Source organism: Otolemur garnettii, unplaced genomic scaffold, assembly GCF_000181295.1.
Source record: "Otolemur garnettii isolate 467f Iridium unplaced genomic scaffold, OtoGar3 scaffold00155, whole genome shotgun sequence".
NCBI classification, from domain to species: domain Eukaryota; kingdom Metazoa; phylum Chordata; class Mammalia; order Primates; family Galagidae; genus Otolemur; species Otolemur garnettii.
In genome coordinates this window covers 362,558-367,639 of record NW_003852550.1, presented here as the reverse complement: position 1 = coordinate 367,639, position 5,082 = coordinate 362,558, and positions in this window count along the sequence as shown.

The following is a 5,082-nucleotide window of genomic DNA, read 5'->3' as shown; positions in this document are numbered from 1 at the left end:
TCACAAAGTACGAGGATTACAGGCATGAGTGACGTCATCAGGCAATGGATAGTCTTTTTTTTTTTTTAAAGACAGAGTCTCACTTTGTTGCCCTGAGTAGAGTGCTGTGGCATCACAGCTCACAGCAATCTCCAATTCTTGGGCTTAAGCGATTCTCTTGTCTCAGCCTCCCAAGTAGCTGGACTACAGGGGCCTGCCAGGATGCCAGGCTATTTGTTGTTGTAGTTGTCATTGTTGTTTAGCAGGCCCCGGCTGGGTTCCAACCTGCCAGCCCTCGTGTATGTGGCCAGCGCCCTAACATTGAGCTACAGGTGCCCAGCCTTGTATAGTCTCTTCAGTGAAATATCGCTTCATGATTTTGCCCATTTTCTAATTGGATTATTATTTTTTTATTGTTGGATTTTGAGATTTAAAAATATATATATTCTAGATACCATTTTTTTTGTCAGATGTTTGCTTTGCAAATATGTTCTCCTAGTCTATAGCCTGTCTTTCTATCCTCTTAACAACATCTTTCATACAGCAAAAGCTTTTAATTTTGATGAAGTCTAATTTATTAATATGTTCTTTTAGCTTCAAATCTGAGAGCTTTGCCGTGCATCAGATCTCAAAAATAACCTGTTTTTTCTTCCTCTAGACGTTGTTATCTTGAACATTTTATATTCGTGCCCATGATCTATTTTGTGTTAACTTTTGCATAAGGTGGGAGATTTTTGTTAAGGTTCATTTTCTTGCCCATGGATGCTCTATTGTTCCTTTCTCATTTGTTGAAGATTAACCATCTTCTATTGAATTGCTGTTGCACCATTGTTAAAAATCAGTGGTCAGTTTGTGTATGAGGATATCTCCAGGTTCTCAATTTTGTTCCATTGATCTATGTGTATATTCTCCCACCAATACTACAAAGTCTTTATTACTGTGTCTGTGTAAGTCTTGAAATCAGAATAGACTGAGTTCTCTTTGTTTATCCTATATTTTCAAATTTATTTTAGCTATTCTAATTTCTTTTTTTTTTTTTTAAGACAGAGTCTCACTATGTTGCCCTGTGTAGAGTTCTGTGGTGTCACAGCTCACAGCTACCTCAAACACTTGGGCTTAAGCAATTCTCTTGCCTCAGCCTCCCGAGTAGCCGGGACTACAGGTGCCCGCCATGATGCCCGGCTGTTTTTCTGTTGCTGTTGTCATTGTTGTTTAGCAGGCCTAGGCTGGGTTTGAACCCACCTGCCTTGGTGTATGTGGCTGATGCCCTACCCACTGAGCTACAGGCACTGAACGTATTCTAATTTCTTTAACTTCCATTAGAAACTATAGATGCATCTTGTCCACATCTACAAAAATATGCTGGGATTTTGATAGTAATTGCTTACACCTGTATATAATTTTAGGACGATGGACATTTTTACTGTGCTGAGTTTTGCAATGCATGAACTCAATTTATTTAAAATTGCCTTTGTATTTATTTCATCAGCATTTCATAGTTTTTAGTATGTAAGTTCTGTGAATGTATTGTGAGATTTACATCTATTTCAGTTTTTGAGTAATTATAAATTATATTGTGTTTTAAATTTCAATGTTCACATATTCATCCTTAATATGTAGAAATACAATTGATTTTGTATGTTGAAATCATATTTTGTGACTTTGCTGAACTCATGTATTAGTTATGGAATATTTTGGTAGATTTCTTGGGATATTTTACGTAGACTATCATGTCATCTGCAATTAGGAAAAAAAATTATTCCTTCCTGAGTTGTATATACATTTTATTTCTTATCCTATTGTGATCATTAGGAACCCCAGTATAATGTTGAACAGCAATAATGAGAGTGGATATCTTTGCCTAGTTCCCATTATTAGGGAGAAAGCATTTATTCTTTCACTATTAAGTATGATGCTAATGGGAGGACTTTTGTAGGTGAGTTTATTAAATTGAAATAGTTCTCGTCTATTTTTAATTTGCTGTGATTAAAAATAAATTATGAAATCATGAATAGATGTTATATTTTGTCAAATCCATCTTTTGTATCAATTGATATGGCCATATGACTTTTTTTCTTTATCTCATTGATATGGTGGATTACATTGGATTTTTTTTAATGTTGAATAAGTTTTGTATACCTAAAATAAACCTCACTCGGTCATGATGTATAATTCTTTATATACATTGCTGAATTTTGTTTGCTGATGTTTTGTTGAGAAGTCTTATGTCTACACTTATGAAGGATGTTAGTGTGTAATTTTCTTTTTTTGTAGACTCTGTCTGGTTTTGGTATTAGAATAATAGTGGCTTCATGAAACGACTTGGGAAGTCTTCAGTCTTTTATTTTCTGGAAGAGATTGTGTAGAAGTGTTGCTAATTAAGAAAATTTAGTATAGTTCTCCAGTGAAACTATCAGAACCTGGAGATTTCTTTTACAGGAATTTTTATATTTATTTATTTATTTGCAGTTTTTGGCCAGGGCTGGGTCTGAACCTGCCACCTCTGGCATATGAGGCCAGCGCCCTACCCATTTGAGCCAGAGGCACTGCCCATATATTTATTTATTTATTTGGAGACAAAGTCTCACTATGTTGCCCTTGGTAGAGTGCCATGGCATTACAGCTCACAGCAACCTCAAATTCTTGGGCTTAAGCGATTCTCCTGGCTTACTCTCCCAAGTAGCTGGGACTACAGGTGCCTGCCACAATGCCTGGCTATTTTTTGGTTGTAGTTGTCCTTGTTGTTTGGCAGGCCCGGGCTGGGTTCGAACCTGTATGTGGCTGGCGTCCTCACCACTGAGCTACAGGAGCCAAGCCTTTCAGGAGCTTTTAAAAATTATAAATTCAACTCTCTCAGTAGGTCTAATAGGCAAATGATGCAGGTGGTGTACATGATTTGAACACAATTTACCTCCTAACTTAAGTTTTACTTTACAAAACCAGAATTTGCCCCACTAGTGTAAGCACCAGATTGAAAGAAGAGAGTAGAGTGCATCCCCTCTGCAGCAGGCAGAGATCACAGATGTCAGAGGAGGAGGCTAAACTGTGCATGCTGAGATCCTTGTCACAAAGTCTTCAGTTTCATCGTTCCTCCTTGGGGAAGAACAAGTAAGGAGTAGGAGGAGAGGTCAGGATCGCTGTTCTAATGGAGGAGCTTTTCACTTGAAAATATTTTTTTTTTCTTTTCATTTCAAATTAATGTGAGAGTACAGGTGTTAAGGTTACATAGTTTTCAATTCTAAGGTAAAGTTCAAGTTGTAGTTGAGCCTTTCACCCAGGGGATGCGCTCGACAACCTCACATCGTGCACATTAGATGAGATCCTGCCAACTGCTCTCCCCTCCCCCTTGCTAGACTATATTTGTGTTTTATCTTTTGCACTTGAAAATATTAAGTTAAAGGAAAGGCGGTGCACCCCCCAAATAGCTATATGACAGCAGACTTTAGAAGAACCAAACCATTTGCAAAGCAAGAACATACTTTAGAGAATTTTCTGCATCCTACACCTAACAGAAAAGGGTATTAATATATTTCTAAATAGAACAAAGCTATTCTAACTTTAATAATAGACTATTTTAAGTACAGAGGAATCTTAAAGATGTATACACCCTGATTATAGTAGATTGCATTCCCCTCGGTTGGATCCTGTTTGATTATCGTCCTCCTATTATTTCTTCTTATTTTTATACATCTGGTTATTTTCAATCTTCATCTGAGGATCCTGAACCTCTTCACTGGAGGTACAATTATCATCTTTGACAGCAGATCTTACTGATCCTGGGACTCAGGGAACAAGTACTTCACTTCATCTGCAGCAAGGATGGCTTTAACAGCATCAAGCAGAGATCCTTCCCCAGGAACTTCAAGAAGACAAAAGCTATTAAAGAAAGAATCATTATATATCTGCTAGATTGGCAATAAAAAGGATCTGGACTAATCAACTGCTAGTGGGAATGTAAATTATTTTTAACTAGCTGTAAAGTGGAGCACGTGCACACCCTACGATCCATAAATTCTACTCCTATGTATGTACCCAAGAGTCATGTTTGTCAAAGGGGAGTATGATGTTAACGTCCTGTGGGGAAGTGGTTTTTCCTTATACTGATAAGTACCAGCCATTATAGAATGTTTAACATCCCTGGTCCTTACCCTCTGAATGCCAGGTGTACTCTGCTATCACTGTGATAACCACCTCTCCCCAGGTGAGAACTACTGGCTTAGAGAGACTTGATAACTGCACCAATAGATGTGTAAAAGAATGTTCATCATAACATTGTTCAGATAGCTCTTACCTGGAAATAGCCCAAATGTTCCCAATGGAGGAATGAATAAATAAATTGTGGTGTAATCACGTAATGGAATAACTTAATGCTCTCATGATGTCAGCATATCAGCTCTCACTTGCCTCCAGCAAGGATTTTAATGTGAGGGGGAAAAAATTCTTATATTTTATTTAGCTGCTTTTGTCCAGTCTTTAAAAAAAAAAATACTAGTTTGATAATCACTGAGATTTGGAAACAAGCTCTGGGCTTTAGTAGGGACCCCACCATACAATTGTGGTATTGTAATGAGATATTGTCCCTTTCATTACCAGGTTGTTCTATAAACTACATGAAACATGTAAGACTTAGATATAATACTGGCTAAAGCAATTTGATTATGATACATCATTCTAAATTGAGGCACTGATATTATCGAAATGAAAGTGCATGGTTGGCTTTTAGCTACATAATTTATAAGGTGGATTACTATGTCTGAGCATCCCAGCCTGTGAAGAGGGCTGACCACTTTTGCTGTAATTAAGTGGCTCAGAATCTGGACATCTGTTAGTCTTTGATGTATTTGGATAGCCTGGATCCTAAATGTTTGCTAATTTTCATAAAAATCGGGACTTCAATGGTTTTGTAAGATAGAAGGCCTAATGGTTTTTTTTTTTAATTTTTTAAATAGCCTGGAAATAATTCATATCACTAGTTTGTGCTACAGCTATTATAACCTTACTTAAAAATGTGCTCTTTCTTCTCTGACTAGACATAGTCTTTTTGAGGATCCAGTTTCTTTAGGGGTACTCTTAGGTTCTTGTTCTTTTCTTTTTTTTTTTTTT